The sequence below is a fragment of the Asparagus officinalis genome, unplaced genomic scaffold (assembly GCF_001876935.1).
Source record: "Asparagus officinalis unplaced genomic scaffold, Aspof.V1 AsparagusV1_Un271, whole genome shotgun sequence".
Classification (NCBI taxonomy): domain Eukaryota; kingdom Viridiplantae; phylum Streptophyta; class Magnoliopsida; order Asparagales; family Asparagaceae; genus Asparagus; species Asparagus officinalis.
Genome location: NW_017972536.1, coordinates 146917 through 158605, shown reverse-complemented (window position 1 = coordinate 158605; position 11689 = coordinate 146917). Strand labels below are relative to the sequence as shown.

Here is an 11689-nt window from a genome sequence, read left to right as displayed (position 1 = left end):
CCCCCCCCCCCCCCCCCCCCCAAATTGGGGGGTAAATGAAAGAAAGAGAAGGGAAGGAAAAGTTTAACCTTCCTTCCTTCCCCTTATTGATCTCTCAAACAGGCCATAAGAGTTTTTCTCAGCAATCTATTTCTATTCAGTCCCTGTTCAATCCAGTTGTCGATACCTATGGAGGTAATTTTTTGAAAATTGATCTTTCTTAGGAGTTCTTGAAGTTATAATAATTGAAAGAACGTGATTGGGTGCCGATGTAACTAATGGTTAATTTCCTCATTCAGGTTCCATGTTCTTGAAACCCATGAGCTCAAATCCTGAGAAGAGCATTTTGATTACTGCTAAGAGTTCTTCTCAACGTCAACCCATCTTTGTTAATCCACTATTCAATCCCATTCTTGATGCCCATGAAGGTAATCTTCTGTAGCTTGATCATTTCTGGGAGTTCTTGAAGTTATTTTGATCAAGAATAGCGGTTGAGTTTAATCTCTTGCTCATTTGTGTTATGTACTATTCTCGAATTGTTAGCATGGTTTTTTTCTCCTTAGCAATTTTTTTTCTTGAAGTTATTTTTTTTTTAAGATGTTGAATTTTTGGTAATCATCTATGATTGATCTGTTTTTGTTAGTTTGCATTCTGCGTAATTATTGTTTTTCTTCGTATTAAGTGAATTTGTAAAAGAATGAAGTATGATTACTGTTGGTTATTATTATGATATAGACACTCAAATTAATAGGTGGATAATATTTTATCTTAGAAATACAATATTCATAATCCTAATAAGTGTAGGATTCTATCTCTAAGCTCTTTATATATAGATATAGGGTTTTCATGATGGTAATAAGAGAGAAAATGCTATAAACCTTCACAAAACCGTCATTTCATTCTATGATTAAATTTGTGCTTTATGCGATAGTCACAGAGTGATATGTGGGAGCTTCTCGCCAGTTCCACAGTGTGGTCCCCCTCCAGCCATTGACCAAGAAAGGCGTGACGGTCCTACAGAAAAGATTTGAATAGGTAATCCTAAACATATCGTTTATGTTCCTAAATGCATGTTAGAATTTCTTTAATTTTGTTTTGCATTGTTTATGTAGTAGAACAACCCTATTGCATGCATGTAATTATCCAGATCCTACATTAGTATTAGAGCTGAATCTAAGATCGTTTCGTTAGTTTCTTGATGGTGTTTTTGGTCCATAGAGCAGAAAAGATGAGTTTTTCATTATTAAAAATTTGTTTTTAATGGATGCTTAATCTATGGTAAAAATTCAATCTTTATGAGTGGGATTTTTTAATAACTTTGGGATTTATCAATTTTTTTATCAAAAAATAGATTTTTTTTAATTTTCAAAAATTAAAATTAATTTTCTACATTTCTAAATTTAAAATAAAAAACCTAGTTCAAGTTGTCACCGACGCAAAGGTGCTGACGACAGCCGAAGCCTATAGCCACACGTTGCAACCAGTGATGGGTGCCAGCAACGGTGACAAACAAAGTTTTTTCCAAAAAAGGGTGGATTTTAACATTTACTGTCACCGCCGCTGGGCCACTGTGGGCAGCGGTGGGAAACTAAGGAATCCCCTACACTTGGCGTCGGGGAAGGGACTCTAACCACCATTGCGTAGGGCACTGGAGGTATTTCTTAATTTAAAGAAATGGCAGCGGCCAGGATTAGGGTGGCAACACTAGGTTGCTGTAGCTGATGGTTTTGCGAAAAAAGCCCACGGCCGAACCTGAATAGGGTTTAGGGCGACGCTACTAGGCAGCACCACCACTAAGGCCACAAGTCCAGTTGCCCCTAGGGGTTTTGAAAACCTAGGGGCATATTTTGTAAATTTGATGAATTTTTTTCTTTGTTTTCTTTTCTGAAAATTTAAGAAATGTTTTAAATCAAAAAATATTTTAATATAATAAAAATATTTGAAATTTTTAGAAATTATTTTTATTATTTTTCTTTAAAAATTTTAGAAGTTTATTATTATTATTATTTAGATATTTTGGAAATTTCTAACGTGGGGTCCAATAGATTTCATAGTAAAGTTATTTTTTGAATTTTTACAAAAATAGTTTTTGGCCTTTAGAAGTCAAAAAAAAAGTATTTTAAACATTAGAAAATTTATTTATAAAAATCATAGAGTCTTAGAGACTTGTGATGGGTAGCTGTTCCAGTGGGAGCGTCCAGGGTGCTGTATCAACTTCACCAGAAACAAAATGCCCTCATAAATTTGACAAGGTAAATAAGGTAGATAAAAATTGTGAAATTTCTTATTGTAGGCGTCTAAAAATGCCTATAGGTATCCACACACAGCTCGAGACAGAGAGAAGATGATGAACGCCATTATCTAAGTCTAAGAGGATTATCCGACGCCGACGAACACATAAAGTGAAACGGCAAACCGAAAGGCCTGTGCGCTCACCAACCACCTCCAAGTGGCCCGTGCACTCGTCAGCCAGCTCCAAGTAGCCCGCGTGCTCACCGGCCACCACCAAGTGGCTTGCACGCTCATCAGCCACCAAATCGGTGAACCAAGTGGCCCGCGTGCTCACCGGCTACCACCAAGTGGCCCGCACGCTCACCGCCTCCTCAGTAATTTATCGAGAAGTCTAAAATACTTTAGACAAGATAGGCTCTGCTTTTAGTCTATTCAGTATTTTATCGAGTGGACTATAAAAAGGCCCACAGGTGGTTTCAGTTCCTTGACTTCTTCAGTCTTCAGGCTCCTTCTTGTATTACGACATTGTTGACCATTGTCCTTCAGCCTCCCCAGTATTTTATTGGATAGTCTAAAATACTTCTAGTATTATGACGTCATTGGCAATTGTCAAAATTGTAGGCGTCAAAAAATTCCTATAGGTATTCACACACAGCTCGAGACAGAGAGAAGGTTATGAACGCTATTATCTAAGTCTAAGAGGATTATCTGACACCAACGAACACATGAAGCGAAACGGCAAACCGAATGGCCTGTGCGCTCACCGGCCACCTCCAAGTGGCACGTGCACTCGTCAGCCAGCTCCAAGTGGTCCGCATGCTCACCGGCCACCACCAAGTAGCCCGCACGCTCATCGGCCATCAAAACAGTGTACAGATCAATAAAACGATGAAATACGTATAACAACAGAACAAGTCAAAATCCGGAAGACTAAGAAAGCCGCTGGCGGTCGAGTCGCATCGAAACGACTCGGCCGAACCAGTGGTTCGGCCCATAGCCAGGTCACCAAGGGTGGCTCAGCGGCCGAGCCACCGGGTGATGTTTCGGTCAGATTTGATCTAAAAGTATGATTTTTCGGTTTTCATGAATTCTCTCGGGATTTGTTGGTTCCTGAGCATCCCAACTGATCTGATACTATGGTTAATCAGTTCTTAACTGAAGATAAGGAGGAATCCCTCGTTCTTATCCAAATACCCGTTTCCGAAGCTTATAAATACGAGCTCGGGTGCTCATTTCTCCGGGGCTAAAAATCAAGAGGACGAGGTGCTGCCGAATTGTAGAGTGGAGCCACGAATTTATAGCAGGGGTTAGCAGATCTTGGCGATCTCCTGTGCATAAAGAGTGGAGTTTGATAGATCCGAGATCCATCCCCTATTCCTCCAGATTTAAGCTTAGTCTTAAATCTTGAGAAGAGCCATGATCTCGCTTGGTCGGGATCATCGCTATAGCGATTACTTCCTTCATGAAGTAAGAGCTTTGATCAACTTAATCTGTCAACCAGATCTAATCCGTGATGGTCCACGGATATTAATGTCCCCGGCACAGGCAAAGATCCCACACAAGTAGCGGGTGATAAACATCCGCTGTGCTATTTGACAAGAGTCGTATCTTTTGCATTTTCATTGTATAAGGAGATCTTATAAAAAGATCAACTTTTTATTTGAGTTTATTGTAAACGGTTAAAGTTGTAATAGATTCAATCACAATGAAAACAATGATTTTTTACCCAAACAAGCTGGCGACCACAATGAGAGCCAACAGCTTCGCTGCCGAAGCTGTCGTGCCGCAACCAAAGATCCAGATCCCGATTGAAGAAGTGGTCGAGTATGAATTCGACCAACTGAAGTTCGAGGAGTATCTGTCATCCTCCTCATCTAGATCCTCTGCCCCTCGTAAGCGCAGGAAGATCAATGCCCCCGTTGTCATTGCAATCTTGCCTTGTAAAGCCCCTCCGGCCTCTAACAAGCCCGGATCTACAGATCTAGACCCTTCCTCCATCAAGGAGTCAATTGCAGAAGTCATGCCAACCCTATCAAAGAGCGCACGCCAAAGGCAGCGCCAACAACTTGCGCGCCGACTTGCTAAGGCTTTGGAGCCTGTTGACGGGATCGACTATGCGGTGTATCTAAAATGCAGAAGGCACCGAGTGCCCCAGCAGAAAATAAATGACATCTCCTCCAAACCAACAGCGAATGAGTGGATCCAAGTCAAACGTACCCGCTCAACCATCAAGGAGCGCATTCAGAAGTGCCACGCCATGATTGCGCACGCACGGATTCTCATACAAGAAGCGCAAAAGTTGAAGCAAAAAGAGATGATCAAGAGGCCACAGAAACCATGCCAAGTCTAGAAACCAAAGTCTGAAACGGCGTCGACAAAAAGTCAAACAGCGCCCGAAACTACCAGAATGTGCGAACCACCATCTGGTGGCTCGGCCAAAAACAAGCCACAATTGGTGGCTCGGCTTAGGCCGAGCCACCAAGTGGTGGTTTGTGCCGGTTCGCACCCGGTTCGGTTTGGTTCGCATGCGGTTCGGTTCGGTTCGCACCCGGTTTACCTCTCGCAGTCCCGTTTAAGCCTCCGACAGCCCCTGTTTCTGTCCCGATGAATTCCGCACTTCCAGTGAAGCCTCACGACCATGGAAACTTGTCTTGTTTCAAGATGTGGATGACGGATTGCCTGGGTCCTTTGCACAAGGATCGAGGTAAATTTCCGATCAAAAAACGCTTGGGTCCGGTGACTGAACCCCGAGTAACCACTCGAGCTGGGGGTCGCACACACCCTCGCAACAAGTCAGAGCCTTCCTATAATAGGAAAACCCCTACACTTGACCGCCTCGGACGACGAATTGAAGTCCAAGAGCCCGTCAAGAGTTCACGCTCCCAAAAGCGTAGCTCCAAATATGTGACTCTTAAGAACGCCAATAAGGCAGCAAGCTCTCAGAAGAAAACGTGTTCGTCAGACGACGACGTTATACCTGAAAAGTCATGCCAACACGCGATAGGTTGCTCCGGTTATATGACTGACGAGTTATACTATCGGGCTGAGGGTACGAATAAGTTTCGGAAGAGAAGTACCCGAGAAACAGAATCTCACTACCCGTGCACCAAACTAATTAGGGTAGTATTATCAGCGTGTAGCTGCCCCATGACCGCTCTGCAGAGGGTCTCGGTATTTGAGAGGATATCTAACGGAGCGACTAAGTCTAAGCCAAAATGTTTCCGCAAGAAACAATCGACTGTTCAAGGTGGAAGTCACAATAAATATGTCTGATAAGGGAAAGTCGATTCGACCTTCTAGCTCTGACCCGCTTATATCACATCGTCTAACCCGGTTGCGATCAGGAACTATTAGACAAAGAGATTATTAGAGAATGCAAAGGGGATTATCCTTAGATGATGAAGCATCAGATGCCAACTCTGCAGTCGCTTCTGACAAAATGGTGTCCAGCCCAGGACAATCCCACGAGGCATTCATGATCAACACCGAGCAAATCATCAAAATTCTCGAGGATGCTCTGACCAAGCAGAAAGAGGCATTCAAGATTGAAATGGAAATGTCTATGCTACGGATGAGGGAAGAGCATGACCAACAAATTCGGGCTCTGTCCAATCAGTTCGGTGAATCCAGCCGTCGCAACCTTGCTGACCAAGCAAGTAGCGATTCAGATCTGGATGAACATCTCCATGCTGAGAACCCTCCTGTTGACCAGAATACTAGGGGTGGCCCCACTAAAAACAACAACACCAGGGGTGGTCCCGCCAATGATGACAATACTGGGGGTGGCTCCGTTGTTCCTCTTAAGAATCGTCCAAAACCCGATACAAGCGAGGATGAGAAAATAAAAGATCTCGAGAGCAAAATTAACGCTCTAATATCTGCTCGAGAGGTAAAAAGGACCGGCATTCCATGTCCCTATCCAAGAGAGTAGGATTCAATAGCATACCCGGCGAAGTTCAACTTGATTAACTTCACGCCGTTTGACGGGAAGGGTTCGCCCACTCAGCATCTGATCTACTTCAAGTCCCACTTGGGTATGATCTACGGCAATGAAGCTTTAATGGTTCGGTCATTCGTTGGCACCCTTCGCGGTCCCGTCTTCGATTGGTATCGCCGTCTTAAGTCTGTAAGCATCAACAACTGGGACGACCTGGAGAATCTGTTCCTCGCTTACTTCTTTGATAATGACGCCAAGGTGTTAATCAGAACACTCTTCGATGAGAAACAAGAAGACGACGAGACAGTCGACGACTTCGTCAAACACTTCCGGAATAAGGCGATGAATTGCCGAGATCTGATCACGGAGGACTTCATCCTCCAAACCTGTCATAACAACCTCTCTTTGGACGTTTTGGAAGTTATGGGAGTAGCACCCTCCAACACCTGGAAAGAGTTGAATGTGCGCGGAGAACGGGCTGAACGCTTCATCAGAAGGAAAAAGGCCGAGAGGAGCTAGCCGACGGCTAATCCTCCAAACTCAAGTTTTGTCTCCCGTAGTAAGGGGAAGACACCTACAGCTGCTGTTGATGCTAATCAAACGTCGTAACAGCAATCCCGAAGACAACAAAAGACTTTGGGTCCGAGACTTCAAAAAGAGTACACTTTCAAAGACGAAGACATTCCAGCCATCTTTGAGTCCCTCCTTGAAAACAACAAGATCAATCTACCACCTATCGCAAATCAGGAGGAAGCTGACAACACTATGGATCTGAAGTACTGTGCGTACCACAGGAGGATCCTTCATCCTACCAAGGCTTGCTTCGCTCTCAAGAATAGCATCCAAACCTTGGTTGAAGCCAGCGTCATAACGCTAAATTGAGCCGAATGAAGACTCCGACAAGTATACGAGTATAAACTGCTTCTCAATCCTCCAACTGGTACATGAGGTTAAATTACTCCCTGATACTCTAATAGGTATACGAGTCTAAACTATTTTTCTCTCTTGACGGGAAGTTCCTGGAGAATTTTTATACGTAATATTCTTAAGGATAACCAGGTCATGTAACTCAGTACAATGTTAGACCCAGTTTCCCAAAGGAAGCTGGGGGTGGATGATTCTTGTAACGAGAAGTTCCCGAAAGAATGCTACATGTAATTTTTTTAGGGATAACCCGATCATTACGAACAAAGTGATAAACACTAAACTCCTACTGTGATTTCCAAACACTCTTTTGCTGAGACGAGGTTCGATCACTTCATTGGATCAATTTTCCCTCACAAAACTCTTATTGGTGTTTGACAACTCACAGTCTTCCACCACAAAATCCCCCACTGATCAGACCAATTGACGGTGGGACTACCAAAATTCCTTTCAATTGAATTCATTCAAATTCCCGCTACGTCTGTGCACTCAACACTCCCGTCGTTAGAGTCCGGATATAGTACTCGGAATTTTAATATCCTGATTATTGACGATTGTTAAACCCTTCCGTGTTAAGTATTTGTCACTTAACACCAGGAACTCCCTCTGAGTGATTTGTATAAGTCAACACTCTCACTGCGATTTATACTCCCACTCCCACTGTCTACCTGGTCAAACCTTCCTACAGTTAGGACCACAACCAAAATCCCCTCTCGATTCCTCCAATGAACGAGAGGTCCATAAATCGAACGATCAAACCTTCCTACAATTAGGATCGTTTCAAACCTTCCACTCGGTCAAACCTTCTTACAGTTAGGGTCAAAACCAAAATCCCCTCTCGATTCCTCCAATGAACGAGAGGTCCACTTTCAAATCGAATGATCAAACCTTCTTACAGTTAGGACCACCTCAAACTCCCGCTTGGTCAAACCTTCCTATAGTTAGGACCAAAAGCATAATTCACTCTCAATAAATGAGAAACCCACCTTTAGTTCGATAATCAAACCTTCCGACAGTTAGGATTATTCGAATCTTTTTTGATTCTCGGAGTGGAGATCCCACTCTTAGTTTCATCTTCTCGGATTCTTGAAGTGGAGATCCCACTTTGAGTTTCCTTTTGTGACTGGAGATAGAATATAAAATCCTTCCTCTTCAGCTTTGGGAGATAGAATATAAAATTTTTCCTCTTCTGCATCGGGTTCGTCTTTGCCCCAAGAGAAGACACCACTTTTTCAAACTCCTAAAATCCGTGCCTCACACGCATTGCTGGTTTATTCTTTCATCGAGTGAAAAAGACACGAGAATACCAATCTGGGGTATTTTATCCCGAAGCCTAAGTAGGGATGAGTCAGCGCTTAACTCGCGCTGCTGAGTGGTTCGTTCCCGTGAAAACGACCGAGTCTACGTATTCAGCATCGTAGCGATAAAAATCCATGCCTCTTATGCATGGAGAATTTTATCCCGAAGCCTAAGTAGGGATAAGTAAGCGTCTAACATGCGTTATCGGTTTAGTCTTTCACCGATTAAAAAAGACACCAGAATCCAATCTGGGGCATTTTATCCCGAAGCCTAAGTAGGGATGAGTCAGCGCTTAACCCGCGTTGCTGGGTTATTCGTTCCCGTGAAAATGACCGAGTCTACGTATTCAGCATCATAGCAATAAAAATCCATGCCTCTTATGCATGAGAAATTTTATCCCGAAGCCTGAGTAGGGATAAGTCAGCGCCTAACACGTGTTACCGGTTTAGTCTTTCACCGAGTGAAAAAGACACCAGAATCCAATCTGGGGCATTTTATCCCGAAGCCTAAGTAGGGATGAATCAGCGCTTAACCCGTGTTGCTGGGTGGTTCGTTCCCGTGAGAATGACCGAGTCTACGTATTCGGTATCATAGCAACAAAATCCATGCCTTTTATGCATGGGGAATTTTATCCCGAAGCCTGAGTAGGGATAAGTCAGCGCCTAACATGCGTTACCGGTTTAGTCTTTCACCGATTTAAAAAGACTCCAGAATCCAATCTGGGGTATTTTATCCTGAAGCCTAAGTAGGGATGAGTCAGCGCTTAACCTGTGTTGCTGGGTGGTTCGTTCCTGTGAAAACGACCGAGTCTACGTATTCGGTATCATAGCAACAAAATCCATGCCTTTTATGCATGAGGAATTTTATCCTGAAGCCTAAGTAAGGATAAGTCAACGCCTAACACGCATTGACGGTTTAGTCTTTTACCAATTGAAGAAGACACCAGAATCTAAGTCTGGGAATTTTTATCCCAAAGCCTAAGTAAGGATAAGTTAGCACCTAACACGCGTTGCCGGGTAGTCTATTCCTGTGAGAAGGACAAAGTCTATGTATTCAATATCATATCACTAAGAGAATTAACTCTCTTAGCACAACGTCACATGCGGAACGAAATTAAATAATCCACATGCAAGCCCGATTCAAACGGTAATTGGTAAAGGCACATCAAATCCGTTAAAGGCTGAGGATTTGCCAAAAATCCTAAGTCTACGTCTGATACACGTTGCTGTTTAGTCTTTTCACAGGAGAAAGACGAAGTCTACGTATTCAATATCGTAGTACTAAAAGAGTTAACTCTTTTAGCACAACATTACGTGTGGAATGAATTTTAAACAATTCACACGCTAGCCCGACTCAAATAGTAGTCAGTAAAGGTTCATCAAACCCGTTGATGGCTGAGGATTTGCCAAAAATCCTATAAATATGAGAGTTATTGACGCACCAGCCCTATTAGTTGGTCGCGTGATTTGAGCATCCAACAACTTTAGGATAAGATCCATACGTGCAGATGAATCAGCTTTAGCAAGTTAGTCCTACAGCCCTAATATTTGAGACCGTCATGCTCCAATGCCTTAAGAGCTTAAACTGTGTAGACTCCAGCAAATGTACGAGTATAAACTATGTTAACGTCGATCAACGTGTTGTGATGAAAGTTAACACCGATCGATACAAAACCCTAAGGCCAACGCCGATCAACATGTAACCCTAGGTCAACGTCGGTCAACGCGTTGCAATGAAGATAATTAGTTCAAGTCAACTCAATGACACGAGCCAAAACTAACTCACTAATTTCGATTCAAGATTTCGATAACAGTCAAACGATAAACGTAGCGCCGGAAAAACTTTATCTATTCGACAAAACACTAAACAGACTGATGGCTAAAGAAGTTAAGAATTGAAGCAGTTCACAGGTCCTTTGACACCGACTGAAGATGGGGGTCTATCATATCCAAAGCATCCCAGACTCCTCTATAAAAGAATGAGTCTGAAATACTTTGGAGAGGGTATTTGTAGGCGTCTAAAAATACCTATATGTATCTACACACAGCTCAAGACAGAGAGAAGATGATAAACGCTGTTATCTAAGTCTAAGAGGATTATCCGACTCCGAAGAACACATGAAGCGAAACAGCAAACCGAATGACCTGTGCGCTCACCGGCCACCTCCAAGTGGCCCGTGCACTCGTCAACCAGCTCCAAGTGGCCCGCATGCTCACCGGCCACCACCAAGTGGCCCGCACGCTCATCAGTCACCAAATCGGTGAACCAAGTGCCCTGCGTGCTCACCGGCCACCACCAAGTGGCTCGCACGCTCATCAGCCACCAAATCGGTGAACCAAGTAGCCCGCGTGCTCACCGGCCACCACCAAGTGGCCCGCACGCTCATCAGCCACCAAATCGGTGAACCAATGTACTATTGTTCCTGGAAATAGTTTGGCCTTGGGATCCTTGCACCAAAATAGGCCAAATATTACTTTAAGCACAACGTTACATAAACATGCAGAAGTGAACTAAAAAAATTAAAATTACAGCACATCTGTTTTCTCAGTTTAATTCCAGATTTAACCATAATTTCCAACAGGACTGAAGTAGAGAGATTAATACTTAAACTAGCTGGTTAACTTGCTAGAATAAAGAACTATTGAATAGGTTAATTTGTTAGTTTTAGGAGACTGGACGGAGAGGAAATGAACTACGGTCTTTACATTTCCTATTATTAAAAAAATTGGATAGAAAGCCGAGAAATGCCTTCCACCTTCTGTAAGCGTCTAAAAATGCCAATAGGTATCCACACACAGCTCGAGACAGAGAGAAGATGATGAGCGCCATTATCTAAGTCCAAGAGGATTATCCGACGCCGACCAGCGAATCAACAAACTATTGATGACCTGGCCCGCACACTCACCGACCACCACCAAGTGGCCCGCGTTCCCATCGGCCACCAAATCGGCAAACCAAGCGGTCCGCACGCCCACCAGCCACCAAATCGGTGAACTAAGTGGCCCGCGTGCTCACCGGCCACCATCAAGTGGACCGTACGCTCATCAGCCACCAAATCGGTGAACCAAGTGGCCCGCATGCTCACCGACCACCACCAAGTAGCCCGCACGCTCATCAGCCACCAAATCGGTGAACCAAGTGGCCCACGTGCTCACCGACCACCACCAAGTGGCCCGCACGCTCATCATCCACCAAATCGGTGAACCAAGTGGTCCGCGTGCTCACCGGCCACCGCTAAGTGGCCCGCACGCTCATCAGCTACCAAATCGGCAAACCAAGTGCCCCGCGTGTTCACTGGCCACCACCAAGTTGCCCGCA

The 11689-nt window shown here is 43.9% G+C and overlaps 1 long non-coding RNA gene across 2 annotated transcripts in view; it reads left to right on the top strand.

Moving 5' to 3' along the window:
* Window positions 1-74: 74 nt before the first annotated feature.
* LOC109827504 overlaps window positions 75-11689 on the top strand; it is a 32575-nt gene continuing 20960 nt past the window's right edge. The window contains exons 1-3 of one of the 2 annotated variants that reach the window (XR_002243453.1): window positions 75-174; window positions 279-407; window positions 917-1014. This is a non-coding gene — a long non-coding RNA (uncharacterized LOC109827504). Of the gene's footprint in view, window positions 175-278; window positions 408-910; window positions 1015-11689 lie in introns of both variants that reach the window. The other variant, XR_002243452.1, reaches the window with a different exon arrangement.